This window comes from Lynx canadensis, chromosome C2, assembly GCF_007474595.2.
Source record: "Lynx canadensis isolate LIC74 chromosome C2, mLynCan4.pri.v2, whole genome shotgun sequence".
Classification (NCBI taxonomy): Eukaryota; Metazoa; Chordata; class Mammalia; order Carnivora; family Felidae; genus Lynx; species Lynx canadensis.
In genome coordinates, this window is record NC_044311.2 from 70,109,126 (window position 1) to 70,129,555 (window position 20,430).

General features: G+C 39.9%; 1 long non-coding RNA gene across 1 annotated transcript in view; it reads left to right on the forward strand.

Moving 5' to 3' along the window:
• Positions 1–20,430, forward strand: part of LOC115523912 — a 281,260-nt gene that overhangs the window by 182,539 nt on the left and 78,291 nt on the right. Inside the window, exons 4-5 of the long non-coding RNA XR_003971883.1 lie at positions 5,853–5,960; positions 15,317–15,514. This is a non-coding gene — a long non-coding RNA (uncharacterized LOC115523912). The remainder of the gene's footprint in view (positions 1–5,852; positions 5,961–15,316; positions 15,515–20,430) is intronic.

Consider the following 20,430-nt stretch of genomic DNA (forward strand, 5'->3'; position numbering starts at 1 on the left):
CTACCGAGTGCAGGGTAGGGTCCTTGTTCAAGGAGAGGCTGGCTGGGATGCCATGGGATTGAAGGGAGGAAGTAGGGGTGCGGTCACCAAACTAAAGTAAGGGTTGGGGTTTGAGCCATTTGCTGGAATGACACCTGGTGTTTCTTGTGGCACCATCAAAGTATTCTTGCCAAGTTAGAACTTCTAGGGAAGCCTCAAGAGATTTCCATGAAGTGAACCACCTATGAGCAGTCTGCCCATTGGTAAAGGCATAGATCCAGCGAAATGGGTTCTGTTTCTCCTGGGTGAATTTATCTATGGCTGTTTTGTGTCATTTCTGCTGGCACTACATGGCCCTTCAGATACACAGAACTAGATGCAGGTTACATTTCCAGTATTGCTGCATGGGGTGTAGATCAGTTTTTTTTTCTCCCCCAAATCTAGGATCCTGTAGAACACGTTCGGACTGAAGTTCTGTTAGTTTCCATGTTGTATGTAGGTGACATAGAATGGTATAGAGACTGATGGACTGGAGATATGCTTTAAAAATCAGAGTATTCCACAGAAAAATCCAGCTTTCTGATACCTTTGGCAAAGATCTGTTAAAATTAGACCCCAATTCCTGCAAAGGAGCAATGGGATAGAGCTCAACAATGATGTTCATTCTTTTACTTCTTGTGTGACTGGGATATTCTCCAAAGGGATTATTTTGTTTACTGGTAAAAAGAGACCCTTAGTAGCAAACATTTCTCGTTCCTCCTCCGGTCATCAGGTTTGCATATGACTCCTAAAACTCTGACTTCATCTAGGTCCATGAAGGCAGTGAATTGAGCACAAGATACTAAACTGAGGATGATGGAGTAGAAAGGTGAAAAGAAAAGGGGTCTCTGATGATATCATTGAGCCACTGAATTAACCTTCCCTTCAGCCATCACAGCTTCAGATTTCTTGTTAAGGAAGATAATCCATTTTGTTGATTCTAGGTTTCACTTGATTTTCATAGTTCAACATCTCTGAAATCAGAACATGTTTTGTCATGATAATATCTTACAATCACTGCTGGCCAGGGTGGTCCTGACATAGTTGTCATTGCCTGTGCATGTGTCAGTTTGATTGTGATTCCCAGTGACATGACTGACAGCTGCAGCCTCTTGTGGACAGTTCAGCCAACAAACTATTAAAGGATGTTAGAGTTAGGGATCTTGTTTTCTGTCCGAACACTTTCCACTGACAACTTCTGGAAACATAAAGGAAGCATCATCATCAACATTTACATGATGACTGTCAGTGCTTGGAAGAAAATTCAAGAGGCAATCGTAGAGTAATCTCTTAAGGAATGCTGCATCGCCAACACTCTTGATGTCACAGAGGACAATATTGGTTGGAAAAAAATGGATATTGATGGTTCTGAACTTAAAGAGTATTAGAGAATATAAATCTATATATTTGATTTATGGTTATGTATGTACATGTACTTCTGATATGTAATATTTAGTGTATATGTGATATATGATATACGTCTAAGTTTCACAAATCTTCTCAGTAGAAGATAAAATAAACATTTTGAAGCATTAGAGAATGTTGTGTCAATGAACATTGACAGTGTTTTATTTTTTTCTTTCTTACTGGTTCATAAAATAATGGTATGTGTTATAATTGGTGTCTTACATTTGACAAAATCATTAATAAATTCTTTGTTATTTAAGCTGGGACTTTCTGTTTCTTGCCATCAGAAGTTTCATGCCATGCTACAATGAAATAGCATGTAGTTTATGAAAATTCTATAGTCAGTAGCTTTCTTTTTAGCTCCCTAGAGAAAAAAAAAGTAGAATAAGTTAATATCCATGGGAATCTGAGTTCTTGATCTGGTCTCTTCATAGGTAGCAACTGATGCAAGTAGTGACAAGGTTCCTTTCTTAGTATGGTGGGTAGGGCAAGCAAGGGGAGACTTGTCTGTGAGCTAAGAAGACATCTCTACGTCCTCCCTTCTGCCAAGGCATGTCACCATTCAACAACCATTAGTTATGCTCATGTGCTAACGAGCAGGATCTTCTGGAAATGAAAATGTGCCAGCCTCATCACTAACAGATTTCTTAATTAACCTGCTGATACTCTCAGCAACAGAGTTAGCTGTTGTCTTAGAAATGGATTATTTGGGTTCTTTTGTCCTACAGTACTCCCTTTATTCTCTCTGACTATTATAGGATCAGGGTGCTCTTTGATTAGCCCGTCATAATTTCCTAAAGTAAGCAAGAATTTGAGAAACCGCCCATGGCACATTATTGCATTGCTTAAACTTGCTGCTGACTCTTTTATCCTTTGATAACTAAGACCTTCCTGAACAATAGTGTTAATTATACCAGTCATGTAGTCTACACCGATGCCTCTTCCCTTGACATGTTTCATCCTCATAGGCAAGATTAGTGGCCTCCCTCACAGAAGATTCACCATAGGCATTCCCTGTCGGGAGAAGAAATCTTTCCTGCCCTTCCACCTGTGCACGTCCCAGGCATTCATGCCTGAGAAGTACTTGCCACAATGTGGGTCTCGCGTCTTCAAGAGGAACTAAGCTGTGGACTGGGAGTGCCAGCCCTGTGTTAAAGTGCACATTTCTCATTAAATGCAAATTCGTCATTTGAAAAGGTTGAATAGAATTCTATTTTAAAAAAAGAATTCCAGTCGGTTAAATTTAGTGTCATAAAAAAAATCCAAACCAAGAATAGTTTCTGGTGTTGAGCCCACCGTGTTTCTTTTGTTGTGAAATCGGGCAGTATTTTCGTTCACTGTGAGTATTTCCTGCAGTGTTTCTCCTTTTGAGAACGCCTATCCATGGCTTTGTTGGCTTTCATAGGACTTGTCTTTCCTTCTGAAGTGACTTTCTAAATTTTATTATTGCAAACAGGTGGGACCTTGATTTTTATTTTAATTTTTAACTTTCCCTCAACTATTTTGCCTCTCCTGTCATCACCTGGGTCTACTGTATTCCTTCCCACCACCCCCATCTCTTCATTGATGCCATATTTGATCCTCCCCCAAGGATCTCAAAAGAGACAGCCTTGAAAGACAAATCTCCATATTTTTTGCAACAGTTATTTCGGTGTTGAAGACTGGATAGTCCACCAATGTCCTGACCTGCCTATAGTCTTCTCTTCTCTTATTCAATTCTTCCTTGGTTCCTTGGTGATCATAAGAAAGCAACTCCTGTTGACTAAATGCGTATTTGGTGCTCCCGGGGCCTGCCCTGAGTGCTGAATAGACATAATCCTGTTCAATTCTTCTAACTGCCTTAAAAGTAATTATTATTATCCTTGTAAAGACAGGGAAACCAAAGGTCAAAGTAATGAGGCAACTAGCCTGGTTTACCTAGATAGGTGACAAAGCTAAATCTCACAAGCTCATTTTCCTGACCATGAAAAAGTTCCTCTTGTTATAGAAATAGCATTCAGAGTCTCCTAAAGAATGTGTTAATTTCTATTTTTGGTTGGGGGGGTGGTGGTGTGGCCTTTTAGTCTACTTCACTTTCATTATGTTCATGACATAGCAACATAAGAATGATCGTATCCATGAGCTCACTTTTCCAAATACTTGATCTTTTGATATTTTGGTATGTTTTCTTTCAAACTGTACCGCATCTAAGACATTATCACCAGTTTTTTTGTATTAATTTCTAAATTAAATTTTCTCTACGTTTGTGGTCAATGTGTTTCTTGTCAGAATTCTGCCAAAGTTTCAGGATTTCATGATAGATTCTGTTTCATGATCCTGATTGAAACTTTTGATTCTGTATCAGATTTTCCTGGCAAAAGACGAAACAAGACAATAATCATCTAAGAGTGGTGTGTGGGGTAATATGCAGTCTTGGGGACTACTGGGAACTGAAATCATACACCAAAAATAAACCTAATTTTATAGTATGTGATATGGGAATGCTAACATCAATGTTTGTACAGGAATCAATAGGTCTGATCGGTTGATGGATTTGCTGAGAAATGCCTTGAAAATAACAGGAGTAATGTAAGAAGCCCATATCTGTTAAATCCAGCAGCAGTCCTTCATCCCACAGGAAGGGCAGCTGCTGATTCCTCCTGTGATTCCTCAGACTCAGCTAGACATTCTGAGGTCCTTGGGATTCGATTCCAAGATAACAAAAATGATGGGATAATTTAATTCTGGATCAGTCAGCTTCAGGATAGGAAGATCTGCTTGTGAATATTCTAAACTCCCTCCATAACGAAGAAGCTATATTGAAGAAGAACTCTGTAATTCAGCCACCCTGGGGAACAAATCAACTAACAGATTTGGAAGAGAAAAGAAGACCATTTTATGTGGCTTTTAACAAATTTGCTCATTATCTGTTTAATATTTTCTGGGCTGTGAACAGTGATTAGTATTTCAAATTAATTCTTGGATGGTTTGCTTGGCTGACTAAGTTAGGATCTCTAGGAACAGTAATCAGAAGATCATGTAATCCAACTGGATCAGCTTCTCCTCTCCCATCCCCCATACGGTCTCTGTTAGCTTCCCCCAGCTCTAGTAATTAAGCAATTTTGTTTCTGGGCACTGCGTGGACCAGAGTGTACCTTACTCTGAGGTCTGCCTATGGGTCTTTTGGGAAGTCTGAAATTGTATGGAAAATGTAATGTTCGTGAACAACCAAGCCTCTTTCTGGAGAGAGATCATAGCTTTCATCAGATTCTACACTAATAGTAACAAACATTGGTTAAAAAAATAATCATTTAATAATTTTTTTTCTTTTTTCCTTTCTGTGTGGAATTCTATCCCCTGATAATATTAATGAACTCAGACTCTATTCTAGGTGCTTTGGATACATGAATGAGCAAAACTAGGTTGCCATCCTTCTGGGCTCTCCAACCAGAGACTTTAAGTTCAAACAGGGGAGTAAGATCTTAAGAAGCCATCAACCTAGGTGGTCCAAGAACTTACTAATAATGGTAAAGAGTAAACATGGTCACTCAGATTGGTGCTTATTGTCAGCTTTGTTGGATTTTGTTTTTGTGTTTTATTTGTATTTATTTTTGTAAGAAGCCTTCATAAGCCATTCTCCCCCTCGACGATAGTTGGGGAATCCCATGCTGAGTGTGCGCAGATGCCTAAGCAGTCTCTGGTTCACACACCCGTCTGTCAAGCGCCTGGCTGCTGCACAGGACCCGAGAGCTCACAGGATCCATCCACACTGACAGAAGAGAAAACCAGAGGCATGGACCTTGACAAGTTCTGCCTCATCCCCAAATAAAATTGATTCAGGCCACTAAAAAACTCCAAGCTCTTTCATTAATAGGCCTCAGAAAACCACAATAAATCAGCCTATTAGAGTGCAGCAGGGGTGCAAATTGGTGTCTCAGTTAATGTAGATAAAGATTTCAGTACGCACTGCATATATCAAAAATTTAACACATGCTGCTTGCAGAGTTTTAATGAATACAAAAAGCTCAATTGCTTAAAACCAACACAACCCAGGCATTACTTCATTTAGCTGTCAATAAAATTGTCTCTTATTTTATTTTCTAATGGTTTATCAATACTGGTAATTTGCCACTGGTTATAAAAAGGAGGATGGGGTGGGGGGAGGGAAAGGAATTTAAATAAGTCCTGCTAACTAGAAAAGAGCTTGGTGGGCCATTTTGTTCTGCTACGTAAGTTAATGACCAGATGATGTGAGGTAGTGAAATCCAATTGCTTCCTTAGACTACAAACATCAGCCTTACTTGGAAGGACACATTAGGCTAGGGGTGCACTTGGCTCGGCAAATCTCTTCTTGTCTTTTGATAAAGGATGTTAAGGCATTATAATCCAGTCTCTCTTTAAAAAGTTCTGACTAAGGGAAAAATGTTTTTTTTTTTTTCTTTTCCCAGGTAATATAGTAGCAGCGTGACGTTTGTCCATAGAAACCCAATGCAAGATCTCACCCGCCTTAACTGCTTTCTATAAAATGCAGAATCAACAGCCCTTCTTTGAAGCAGGTGAGGAAACTCTGTCTTTGAGGCTGAAATGAACAAGCCATGTCCATCTCCCCAGTGAGGCAAGGGAAGGGCTTCTCATCCTGGTTCTTACCTGCCTAGCTTCAGAGGTGTGAGGGGAGTGACTGTTTATTTTTCTCTGAATGAGATTTATTTAGTTTAAAAAATCCAGATTCATGAAGATGAATGAACCATGAGAAGTCATTCATTGATTGATGTGTTCCATAAACATTCATGCCAGGCTAATGTATTAATAAGTTAATGTAGAAATTAACCTGTGCCTTATTTTATTATTATTATTTTCTTGCTTGAGCAGACTCAGAAAATGAATGAAGAAGTACTTGTGTCCTTCACCCACAGAGGAAGGGTGACAGGACTTCAGTGTTCTTCACTTTCTAGGCTTCTTTTCCCAGGACAAAAAAGAGAGGGGAGAGCCTCCCTTCCTCCCTCCCTCCCACTCCCTCCCTTCCTCCATTCCTTCCTTTCTTCCTTCTTTCTTCCTTTTTTCTTTCCTTCTTTCCTCCCTCCCTCCTTCCCTTTCTCTCTCTCCCTCACTCCCTTTTTTCTTCTTCCTTTTTTCCTTCCTTCCTTCCTTCCTTCCTTCCTTCCTTCCTTCCTTCCTTCCTTCCTTCCTTTTCTTTCCTCCTTTCCATTTTCCTCTAAGGCTGGTGGAGATGTAACCAGTTTGGTGACTTCTTTACTCAGCCCTTTTGGGGTTCTTTCCAGGCCTTGAAGAAAATGAGTCTGAAATATTCTGCAGTTGGCATAGACCTGTCCCCTGCTCACATTTGCACTTTCCTGAGGTAACGACACTTCAGAAGGAGGATGGTCTCTTAGGTGATTTAGGTGGCTTCCCCCAGATGCCGCCACCTTTGAAGAAGGAGGAAAAGGGTCCTTGAGGGCCAGCCAAAGGTGAGTTCAGAGGATCACAACTCCATCACCTCCTAGAGTAGCAGAAGGAGAAACAATGTCCAGGTAACCAATGCTGACTAATGCCTGAGAGCAAGCCCCTCATTTTCATGAATCTGGATTTTTTAAACTAAATAAATCTTATTCAGAGAAAAATAAACAGTCACTCCCCTCACACCTCTGAAGCTAGGCAGGTAAGAACCAGAATGAGAAGCCCTTCCCTTTCATGGACTGCCTAAACTCAAGGAACAGGAAGACACCCCAATAAATGGTTCTGCTGTTTTTATTACCAAGTGACAGTTGAGAAATTAGAGGGATGTAAGATTTGTTTTAGAAAGGTAAAGAATTGTGGCACTCTTTGCAGTCTATGTTGTGGGATGATTTCTATTTAGGACACATTTATTGGGCATCATTTCTGAGCTAGACCCTTATGCTAGGCAAATGGAAAGACCCATTGCCTTCTCTCAGGGTAATCTGAGTCTAGTGGGGAAGGCAGACAAATGGACAGAAAACTATAATACAGGAAGGATTCTTTTTCTAGTAGTGTGAGCAAAGAGCAGAACAATGAAGAGCAGAGGGGTGGTGGTGGTGGCTGAATCTGCTTGCACCTTAAAGAAGAGGGATGGGGTATAGTTGAGCAATTAAAAGTGAGGGATCAGCATTTGCAAAGCCACAGAGTTGTAGAAGGTTGCCCTGTGTTGGGGGCCTGTGAGAAGTTCTCTGTTCATGAAGGTGGGGCTGCAGAGTACCTGGTATTAAGTGATAAGAGCTGAGGTCACTCAAGGCCTTGGGTAATGAGTGACATCAACTGAAAGAATATTTCAGCTTAGTCTCTGCCCAAGGAAACGTGAATGATTGAAATTGTACAGTTCACATATAAATGACCCTTGATACAGGATTTTCCCAACTTTGACAAAAATATTAAAATGTACATGACAGTGCCAATAATGAGTTGTGAAGCTGAAAGAAATTTTCGAAATTATCACCAATAATAAATTCTGGTCAACTATGTTAGAGGGCAAGCTGAATTATCTTTCTAGTCTCTCTATAGAGAAGGTTCTTACAGATTCTGGTTGTAGGAAGAGAAAATCAAAGATTATGCAGCCAAAAAATGGAGAATAAAAGCATTTACTGGGGTTTGTCAAGCAGATAATTAACAAATCTTATGTCATTTTTTCCCTGGGTTTTAAATTTTTGATAATTGGTTGGCTTATAAAAGTTAAAATTTTTATGCTTTCTTTTTGCATTTTAAGGAAATATTCACTGTTGACCTACTTCGATATTTATACTTTTGTATTATTATTCTTAAAGAAGTCTCCTACCCCCCAGATTGTATAAGCTTCAGGTTCCTCAAACCTCGGTTAGTCTTTAGGTAGGCACAGACACTGGGGAAGTGGGCTGGGACCAGTCTGGAATCTGAGCCTCAAGAAATGGTGAAGGACCTTCACGTTCACCTGAGGCTTCACGTCCTTATCTTATGAGGAAACTGGGCCAAGAGAAGTCAAGTGACTTGAAGTTCTCAGAGCTTTTTGGTAGTAGAGCCGGGAGTAGGACCCCATCTCTTACTTCTCTGGCATTATCATCTCCTTCAGATTAAAGCCTACAAAGAACAAGCATCAAGTAAGGGCAGGGGGTCACCAACAAGCTAATTCATTTGTTTTGGCCACTCTCGTGTTAAAACAACCGAATGTCAAGGACTTTAGGTAGGACATGCTGTCTGCTGTTCACATAGTACCTTCCACTCCCATCCTCTCAGACTTGGGTGACAGATGCACCTGTCCTGGGTAGCTTGCAAAGGCATTTGGCTTAGGGCAATGGTGCTTGGAAAACAGAGAGGTTTTGAGACTGCGGGCTTGAGGCACTCCCTTCGAGGGAAGTATTGCTAGATGTGTGCTCCCATATGAATCTGCCATAGCAATATCCATCAACCGCGCTGCTCTTTGAGTTGGTTACTGGGTAGGAAAAGAACAGAAATTACATTTTACCTGCCAGTTTTCTTCAGGTAGAAGTGAGAGCCAGCCACGCTGGTTGTTTGTGGACATGCAGTCATGGGCTTGGGAAGCTGGAAAAAGGCACACTTTTTGAAGGTGAACACTGCCTGTGAGGACGGCAGCCCAGTCAGAGCATACCTCAACAAGGGACTGTTTGTATTTCATTTCAGCCCTTGGCCACACCATTATCTGCCCACTTAAGTTCCAAAGAAAATGCAATATTGCAGGTGTTCTCAGGATAACAATGGCCCAAGAGCAGGGATGTTTTCAGTTTTGAAAGCAGCTAAAAATTCAATAACAAGGGACCTGATTCCAAACTATTATGTTTCTGTAAAATTCTGGCTGATTAGCATAGGAAAGTCTTCTTAGCTATTAGTTAATTCACACTGGGAGATAATTTATGGTTATGGATTTGGTGCAGCTCAGTTCTCTCATGATATCAAGCTCTAGACCCTTCTGTGCATCACCTTGGACTATTTTTCTTAGGGATATATGTAAAGATGTAGCATACATAAGGTATTATGAACCCCTGTATTATTCTTAAGAAACTCTGCATTTATCTAAAATCTACATGCTATGGTTTTACGTTTACTACCTCAAATTCATGTAACAATCTTGCAGTATTTTCATTTTATAAATAAAGAAGTCAAGGCTCAGAGAGGTCATTATAATCCAAGACCACACAGTTATTAATATAACAGACTGAAAACTAGAACTCAGTTCCGTTTGGTTGCAAAGCTATCATATACTGCTGCCTCAATACAATTACCATAAAGGAAAGCTGAAGCTGATGAGTACTGGTAAGCAGGACTCTTCTGAAGTCCTGTGTTGTGCCTGAGTACAGCCTATGCTACTCAGGTCATTACTCTTGAGGCTGGTTCATTGCATTGAGTTCTAGGCTCTGTTGTGGGGTTGCGTTGATGGGCTGGGGGGTTGCCATAATGTTCAATGACTACCTGTTTTTGAATATAGTTACTTTTTTTCCTCCTGAATAGACCTGGAAAGTCAGAGAACAGAGTCACTGAGCTACCTTGTATCCATCTCTGGGGACTCTTCCCCACCCACCCACTTCAACATCTAAAGACTTAAGGTACCCCATGTTCTTTTGCCACCACATTCTTTCATCCCCACCCAGAAGAGTCTTTGCCTACATTCCTTCACTTTTCTTTGTCAGCCTCTCAGATCTGGAGTTCATGGTGGACAGACTGGCTGATAAGGACATGATATATTTTTTGTGAATGACTTCAAAGTATTTAAACCAGTGGGAGTCAAAGATTCTGAATTCCAGGAGAAACTCAAGCCTTCATCCCTCACAAGCCTGCAGTCTTTCAAGGAGAAAGAGCTCAAATATGGACCAAAGACAAATGTGCACTTTTAAGGACACATAATGTTGCCCCCAGAATAGGGGTGAAATTTTAAGCAGCAGGTGTAAAGCTGTCATAATAGTTTCTATCTTGCTTTTCCCCCCAAACATGTGGAAGCAAAGAACAAATACTATGCAGTGATTAAGAGAGTGTGCTCCAAATTGGAGGCATTAGTGTGAACTTATTTTCAAAATATTTACAAATGTGTATGCATGCACATGTGCTCATGTATGTACATGTTTGTATATATAGGTAAGTGTATGCATGTATTTGTATATATGCATGCATATATTTCACAGCTGTACTGAAAGGAACTAGAAGCAAAAAAAACAAAACAAAACAAAACAAAACAAAACAAAAAAAACCTCAGTAAATACTGAGCACATGCAGTGCTCAGATTTTGATCCTTAATACCATTCTTTACTAAAAGAGCAAAGATCTCTCAGAGAAATGGATGAATCTCGACCTGGGGCATAGAAAGTTCCAGAGGGGACTGGAACATCTCGTTATGCAAGAAAATAAGGAAATGTTAAAAACAATGATGAGTGTATGTCATAAGGATAAGAGAAGCTAAAACAATTTGAATATCAAAATAAATCGGGAGACTATGAATATAAATCAATAAAGAAAATAGAAACCCAAAAACCTATACTGACAATAAATAGATAAGTAAATAAATGGAGGAAAAGGGAGAGCCCTTACTTACTCTAGAAAGCCAAGAACTGACTGGTAAATGTGGAGGCATCATTTTATAAACATCTTAGTTAAGAATGGCTCAAGCAAAAATCATCATTGAATGCTAAATCTGAGGAGGGGGTATTTTGATGAGGAACAGTATATTTTCATGTTCTTTAACTGACTCCCCACAGGCTGCTTATTAGTTTTAAGGGGAATAATTATAAACTATATGGTGTAAAAATCAAACAACACCTTGATTAGATAAACAAACTGAAATCACCAATGAGGAGCAAATAAACATTGGGTACTTCCAGGATGTGATACCATGAGAAGCACATAATATCACTTATGAATATTCTGGCAAGAAATGTGTAACTTAAATGTGAGGACACATCAGACAAACCTCAAATCAGGCATTTACTGCTAGAAAAAGGGGAGGAAGGAACTATACTCTTCAAAATGTCAGTGTCCTAGAAGACAAAAACTTTGGAAATGTTTCAGATTAAAAGAGATTAAAGAAACATGACAAGTACATGCAAACCTGATCCTAGACTGAATCTTGTAGAAGAGGAAAAAATATGCAATAAAAGACATTTTTAGGTCAATTGGGAAAATTGGATTATATAGATTAGATTATAATTTTGTTGTTAATGTTAGCTTTACTGAATGAGATAACTGTGCTATGGTTATGTAAGAGAATATCCCTCTTCTTAGGAAATACGCATTGTATCATTTAAGGGCAAAGGGGCGTAATGTATTCAACTTCCTTCTAAATGGTTCAGGAGAAAAACATCATATATAATGTCTGTTGTACATAACATATAAAACATTATTTATATGTAAGGAGATGAGAGAGCAAGCAAACAAGAGTGCAAACGAAGCAAATAAGAACTATTAACAATAGGGGAATCTGGGCAAAGAATACATCAGTGTTTTTGTACTATTCCCATTCTTGGTAGCTTTTTTGCTAGTTTGAAGTTATTTACAAACAAGAAATTGAAAGAGAGGCTTGACTGTTGTAGTTCCAAATCTGGTTATTAACTAGCTATGTGATTTTAAACAAGTTTTGCAATCGCTCTGTGCCTCAGTTTTCTAACTAGAAAGCTAAAATAATAGTACCTTCCCCATAGGGTTTTTGTGGAAAGTAATGGAGATAATGAAATTGTTTATGACTGTTGACTTGGATGTCTTTTGATTAAGGAGGTGCCCTAACTTTGGGAGGTAAATTAGGAACTTGGATGAGGCTTGGGGTTTGAGGCACGAAGCAAGATACCAAGGTAGGTCCCCAGCCTAGGATTTCTGCTGAAGAGGCATGAGATACCTCTGGGAAAAGAATCCTCTGTATCCCAAATTCAAAGATTTGGGGCTACAGTTGGAGGTACATTAAAGAGTGAGCATACTTAAATATCTGCTTTAAAAGCAGAAAAAGTGGCAGTGACTCTGATAGCTAGTCAGATTCTGAGATTGAGGAGCCTAGTGATCTTTCTAGAAACGAAAGACCAGAGGACCAGAGTCTTTTGGGGGAGGAAAGGTGAATATTTCCTAATAACAAAAGCAGCAGTGAACATAACAGATTCAATGCTGGGAAATAGGACAATTATAAATAAACCTGGTACAAGTTCTCCCCAAACAGAGGTTGCCTTATGAAAAATTCTGTCAGTTAACAGGATGCTTAAATGGCAGTATCAGGCAAGAGGAGAAAAATGTTGGCAGTGCGCAGGAGAGGTTGAAGGCCGAATCTGTTGTGCCCACGTTGGTTTCCTAATTTGGGTAGTTTCTCTCACAAGCTCCTTATTTGAACGCAGCTTTGGCAGTGTTATGATTAGAAACATAATGCATTCCACATGTGCCTGGAAGCCTGAGAGGCCACATTTCAGGGTTTTTAGTGATGGCTGCCAAGGTGGCCCCCTGGAAAGGCACCTTGCTGTGACCCTGGCTCAAGTCACAGTTTCCCTGGCTGGTCATGAATAATGATTGTTAGAAGGAAACAGGGCAGGGGCTCGACCACCTTGTCTACTCCCTTTCTCCCTCAGCACTCGGGTGAGACGAGGAACCCGGAGGAGGGCAGTGGTCTGTGACCGAGGGTGTGGGGAATCAGCGAGTAGAGAGAGGCTTCGTGGATCCTTTCTTTTCCTTTTTGCCACCTCGCTTCAGCCCTGAAACTCTCAGCTCGTGTGTTCTGTTGCTCAGTAGAATAACCCTCCTTTGCCTGGCCAGAGGGTGTGGTGAGGAGGAGGCCCAACCTCAAAGTCAAATTCCCCAGCTCAATTGCTTTCTGGCTTGGGACTTGGGAAGAATTAGCCTCTCTGAACCTCAGTTTTCTCAGCTGCAAAACGAGGTAATTCCTCCAGGCCTGTGAAAAAGGGAGGAGGTGACTAGAATTTAGTGTCTAGGACAAGCCAGGGTCCAGATGGCACCCTGTGGATGGTTGTCAGCACCATTCTGTGAGCACCTGAGCAGAGGCCTGCCCTTTCTACCTCAGTGTCTTGTCTCTAGCTCCCAAGTCTGAGCACAGATCTGTCTGCATACGTCCATCCTGAAATGTCCATTAGCTGGACAGCTTGTACTTACTCCTTTTCCTTACGGCTTTAATGGTCCTAATGTTAAAACGCACCTCCTCTTTAACCTTCTGAAATAGAAAACCATGCCGAGACTGCTCATTCCTAACATAGTTAATATTTAGCATTTTGATGCTATGTCTCTGCATGAATTGTTAGCTACCTCAATCATGCTCCCATCTGATTTACATTTCTTTCTTGTCTTCTAAATGGCCTCCCTTCTTTTTTAGGGGTCAGACTGACCACTCTTGAGAAGAGAAGAGACTTGGGAATGTTTTCAAGGTCAATAAAATCTGATGTTATTGTGTGTGTGTGTGTGTGTGTGTGTGTGTGTGTGTGTGTATTTATTTTTTTTTTTTAGTAAAACCAGACCTTGTTGTGGTAGTTGTTTGCATGTTTCCAGTTGAGCCAGAAGCCTTTAATGTTCTGAGTGAATTAAGTTCCATCTTCTTATCCTATACAACAATATGAAGCACTGTGAGCTCCTGTCTGATTTGAAATGTGGATAAAATTCCCTCTTATCAACTGCTAGTCAGAAGTATAACAACAAAAGAATTGATTTAGAGTTGGAAGATCTTGACTTGAGTCTTGGCTTCACACCTGCCAGTTCCCCAATCTCCGACAAGTAAATTCACCTCTCTGAGCCTCAATTTCATCTAGAAAATGAAGATGAAAATATCCTTTCTCAGGCAAGTGTTGAGGATTAGGAATGGTAGTACACAGGGAGTATTGGTAAAGTGTAAAGTGCATGCCAATATTAGTTTAATTTATTGTATTTATTGATTTTACACTGTGCAAGTGAGGATTTTCAGAAGAGGGAGAAAATATAACTTCTGTCTTCAGTGTATGGTGATTATTAAGTTAGACCCTATGCATTTTCTTATTTAATCCTACCTTTTCTGCTGATGGCTGTGGCTTAAACCTTTATGCTTCTCTACTAACTTAATAACATAACAGTATCTGCCTCTTTTGAAAGGACAAATGAGCTGATAGATAGAACATTCTACACTCCAGGGAGGAAATGTGTTTGGGACATCTAAGGTAGCACTCTTATTGTTAGCATTATTCACCTGGATCATTTTTGTGCTGATACAGTAACATTATCACCACCCAAAGTGGAAAAAAATAAATTATTGATGGCTTTGCATACTCATGCTGGGTTCCAGAAAAGGTTTGTGAATAGTGAGGACTTGAGATGAAGTCTCCAAAGGAACAATGAAGGGGGTTGGAGAGCAGTGGAAAGGAGACCTGTGGGGATCAGTTTCCAACTGCATTGTGGCAAAATGAATAATTCAAGAATATTGTTTTGGGTTAGGTTTCCTTTTCAGCATCTTTAAAAACCTCTCTTTCTGCCATGGCAGGATCACATAACTATTCAATATCGTGTCAAGGAGTCTTTCTTGACTGTAGTGCTGTATGGTAGCAGAGTGAAGTATGTGATGTTCCGAAGAGATTACAATATATTCTTTCCATGAAAATACTTATTAAAATTATGATGTCTAAATACTTGAGAGGTGTGTTTTGGATTCAGAATTATCTAGTGTTTTATTCAATTGATTTCTCATCTTGTATGTAAGCATTAGGAGAAGGATAGGAAAATGAGATCTACATGTGACACAGCCACACCCCAGATCATGTGCAAATGTTTTGCTTAGCTACACCCTTTTTGTAATTTCAAGCATTTTATTTTTTGTAGCCAATAATGTCCTTTATAACATTGCTTGGGTAGCTTTAGTAAACTTAATTATAATTTGTCTTTTTCAAAAAGGACTTCAGGTGGCTTAAAAAGAAAGACATACACAATAGTTTAATACCATATATATGTATAAGAAGATGGTGAAAATGTTATCATCTACCAGGTTTTCTCTTGGGGGAGAACCGTGCTTGGAGTACTTTGATGACCTGTCCACAATGGAAAGAGAAATCCCAAAGGCCTACTTAAATAGCCAAAGATGATTCCTGAACTGCTATGCATAGGCCAAGAAGAGAAGTATGCGTTGTTCCTAAAGAGATTGGACGAAGGTGCGGTGGCACTGGGGAATGTATTGATGACACAGGTGAGTGAAATTCCTAATTGACGTCTGTCATCTGGCCTGGGTTTTCCCCCTGGCTCCCTCATTCTACAGATATCTGCAGTAAGCAATTTCTCCAAATGCTTAATACAGTGTTTCCGGTGGCAACCAGTGAGGGAAATGAGTATCGGTGACAGAGGGTGAAAAGGAGAATGCTGAGCCAGAGAAACCTGGAGGCATCAGCTGATGTCTGGGTTGGAGAGATACAGAAACAAAGTGAAGTCCAAGAAAACAAGCAGGGAGTAAATTCCTCAATAATTTACAATTGTTAATAGAGGTCTGTGGTTCCTGCTCTCGCTTAGAGTTTCCTGGCAGCCATTGGAAAAAGGGAAGCATGGTCAGCTCCATATTTCTTGTCCTCAAGAACTTTGTTTTTTCAACTTTAATTTTGGAAAGTGTTTCTTAGGCAAGGTTTTCCACAAAAGGCCTCAAGTGATATAAGAAAAAAATGCCTTCAAAAGCAGTTTTTTAGTTAGTGTAGAAGCAGATTTTATGTGGCTGAGCCTTGAACTGCCCTTGATTACAGTCCAGGGCATGGAAGCTAGAGCACAAATCAGTGGAAAGAATTCTTTGAAGGGCTAAACCAGTCTAGTCTGAGTATGCAGCTGTCTCTAGTGGGTAGTTGTGGCTGATGTGCCACATCATCCCATCGTAGTTGATTAGTCTAAGCCAATCAAAGTAATTCTTTTCCCCCTTGCCATTGACTCACTCAGGAATTAGACTATGACCTAATCCTGGCCACTGAGAGAGGAAGGGAGAAAAATAAAGAACTACTGGGAAAGGTTTTCTCCATCTCAAGTAAGAAATACATGGAACATTGTTGTACGTGAATTGACACCATGGGAATGAAGCCAGTACTCAGGATGGCAAAGTGGATAAGTAGAAAAGACTCTTCTTGAGCTACTGAGTCAGTCAACCTTGGAAATATTCTAGTCTTATGCAAACTGATATGTTTCCTTACTGGTTAAGTCAGTATGAGTTGGATATTGCATTACTTGCACCTGACTGATACTTCTCTCAGTAATCTATTATTATCGAATGATAAAAACAGTGGAAGTCATAGGAGACAAAGGAAAGCAAGAGGGTGAGGTCACGACCCATCCTTTGGCTTTCCTGTCCAACCAGCCTCATCCTTTATGAGTGTCCACCTCTGGTTATACCTCTGTGCTCCAGGAACACTAAACGTGTTTGCTCTCACCATTGCTTTTTTGCACAGGCTATCCTGGAAAAAGAATAGCCTTTTTGATGCTATCCTTACCCCCTTGTGTGAGTGTGCATATATATGCACACACTCAACCACACATGCACACTTCCAGCCTGGCCACTTCTGCTCAGCCTTCAATTTTTCAAGTTCATTCAGATGCTACTTTCTCAGGGGAGCAAAGGGGCTCCTTTTCCATATACCCCAATCCCTGCCCATTTAAGGTATCTGTGATAGGGAGTCCTTAAGTTGGCCCTGTTCATGCCCTTGTGCAGTCTTTTTCCTTTGATACGAGCTGGAACTGTGACTCACTTGTAATGAATGGAATATAGCGGAAGGAATGTGCATTTTCTCCTTAAGATGTCATTTCTAAGATTAGGTTACAAAAAGACTGACTTTTGTCTCCAGCATACTTTCTCTGTCTCTGATTCTCTTGGACCATCAATTACCAGAGGATCTTTCAAACACCTGTGGAAAGGCCCATATGGTAAGAAACTGAAGCCTGCCAGCAACCATGTCAGTGAGCTTGGAAACAAACCTTTTGAAACCTATTAAAAAGTCACATAAGCAGTTTTGGAAACAGATGAAACCTCATCCCCAATTAAGCCTTCAAATTAGACTTCAGCCTAGCTGACAGTGTGGCTGTGACCTGATGAGAGAATTTGAGTCAGACGTACCTAGTTAAGCCATGCCTGGGTTGCTGACCCAAATAATTTATGAGATAATAAATATTTGTTATTTTGAGACACTAAGTTTTAGAATAACTTGCATTACAACATAGGTAATAAATGCACTATCCCTTTCCTGAGTTCCCACAGAAATCTATAGTTCCCCCATTATAGCACTTATATGCTTGTTATAATTATGTGGTTATTTGCACGGCCACTCCACTAGATTGTAAATTCTGTAAAGATAGGGACATTGTCTGTCTTGTGTGGTACTGTATCTTCAGCAAATAACATCATTCTTAATAGATAGAACATATTAACACTCACTGAATAATTACAGTAGGTTGGGACTCTATAAAATATGTGGCACAAATATTGCTGTGGAATAGGAAGTTAGGTCAAGGAGATAAGTACCATAAAGAAAGGCAATGAAATTAGTGCCAAATTATAAAATGGTTATTAATTTAACAAATGTGTAAACAGATTGAGCACCAACTAAGGTGGTATAGAAGATAAAATAAGACTTTAAATGTCATACCTTGGCAAGACATACTGTGATGTCTATTGTGGTAAAGCCATCAGTGAGAGTGAGGTCATAAACAGATATAAAAACACTGACCAGGTAGCTGTTAGCCTTGCCTTCCCACTGACTAGTATTGGACCTGGGCTCTGCCTGACCTCGCTGGGCTACTCAGTTACTTCTTGGTGGGGTAAAGGAGGCTTCATATCTTCTTAATGATTCCTCTCAGCTCTAATATTCTAGTTTATGCATGAATCCATTCTGCAAATACTTATCTGTGGTCCTCAGTCTCTTGATTTTTCCATCCCATCACATCTGAGGCAGAAAACACACATCCCTCTGAAACAGTGTTTTTCAGCCTATAGGGAGGAAATGAATGCATCACGCTGTGGGCCTTTTAGAATTTCTGGGTAATGTGTGTAGTGTGAAAAAGTTTCTCAGATCACTCTGACCTGCTTGGTGCCCACTTTTGAAAGTCTTTGAGGTAATACATAATGACTGACCAACAAATTATGGCCAACAGTCTAGACATTCTGCTGTTTGATAAAATGAATGCAGCAGCACTTAATATATGTTCAGTAGAAGCTTAAAAGAGAAGTAATCTAAGCAGAAACATTTAACAAGTAACCCATTCTAGTGGAGTTGTATCAAAATATGGGTCTTAGAAACACCATCACAAAGTTTCCTATTTTCCCAGAGGTTGAGGTACTTTACCCAATGAGCTTCTGAAACTGGCAATCTATCATATTTTGACAATAATTTAGAAGGCAGTACTTCAAGGCATTTACCACATGACTGGGAGGCTTCTATATCTACAGGAGATTATTGTCAATATCCTTGACTGGAAAACCCCATATTGCTCTAATTAGTTTACAGCAGATTCTTTTGAGATATAGTAATAACGATGATACCCAGCTTTTGTTTAATTCTTTCATTTTTCAAAAAGCTTTCCGTCTGTCATTGTGTTATCCTCACAGTATACCTGTTAAGTAAGCAGTGCAGGTGTCCTAAATGTAACATTTTCCCTGCAAGTTTACTCATTTCCTCACTGTATGCATCAATCCAGAATCCACTGTGTGTCGGTGGCTCACTGGGAATACGATGCTGAATAAAACGTGGCTGATGCCCTTGGGGCTTCAGGATCTAGGAGAAGCAAACATATAAGCAGGTAATTCTAGTGCTCTCAGGTACTTGCTGTCTTTCACCGTAGTGTCCTGTGCATCTATGCCACACTTGGCCCGTGTTTAGAACTACACAGGGATGGTGGGCTCGAGGGGATTTTTCCAACAGTGGAGTCATTCAGTCCTTAATGTGTCAGCAAATGTTCCTCCATTCACACACCATTCCATGAGGGAATATCATTGCCTTTCTGTACTTTTGGCTTTGGTTCTTCCCTGAAGAAGCTGTTAAGTTCCCCCAAATTGAAGAGGCATGTGGCTCACTGTTTAACAATTTCTCATGGCTACTGACGTTCCTTCCACCAGTCAGAGAGTCCATCTTTTAGAAGGAGCTCTTAAGTTTAGAAGCTCAGTAAGTGAGATGTGTGAAATTTTAATCTTCAGATGAAGCCTGTGGTATGCTGGAGCCCACATACATTGGGTCCTGAAAGTCAAATATACACATCTCTTCCCAACTCAGTATTCAGTGATATCAGTTTGGTAGCTTGAAATCGTCCATGATGTAAACAGAAATCCGCAAACCCTATCTAAGATAACTGTTTTTCTCAGGAAGAGCAAGTTGTTCAACATTTACCAGCACACCACTGACTGGAGCTCACTGTCCTTCACCTGGGGCTTGATTAAGTTGATAGATTTACTAAACTACTCTGCATATGATATGCAAAACAGTCTCTTAATTTGGGTTTGAATGTAATTATACAAACTGTATTAATTTCTTTTCCCTTCCTCCCACATACGTGGGTTAAAACTCCCTTAATTTGGCATGTAAATTTATGCAAAGCAGCAAACAATTTGGGTTTTATGGTGAGAACCCTGGAACACTAATAACACTGCAATCTCAATTACGCAGACACAAAACCAGTGCTCATTCAAATCCACTCTCCTACGTTGCCACCTACAGAAAATCTACCCAGCTGAAATGGACTTTTTTCTTCTATAAATGACAAATACCTATCTTCCTTCTTTTTGGAAGAAATACACCAAAAATCAAATCAAAACAGAAAAACGCAGATCTGTTCATCTCAAGGATTTTATAAATCATCAGTCTGAGTATCCAATTCTTTTCTCTGACACCTATCCCCAACAAAATCACTTCTCTGGAAGGATTTCCTTATTCCTGCCAATGGTTTTTGTTTTCCCACTAACCATGCTGGAAGCTTCAATGTTATCCAAGTGCTCACCATAGTGTTAGGCCTACAGAAGGGGTTCAATACATGTATGTTGAATGGATCAATTTTTTTATTCCTCTTCTTTATAATCCTTTGTAACAAATCAGTAAGTCAGCCAATACTAACATAGGCTGTTTCTTCCATAACTTTTCCAACTACCTGTCT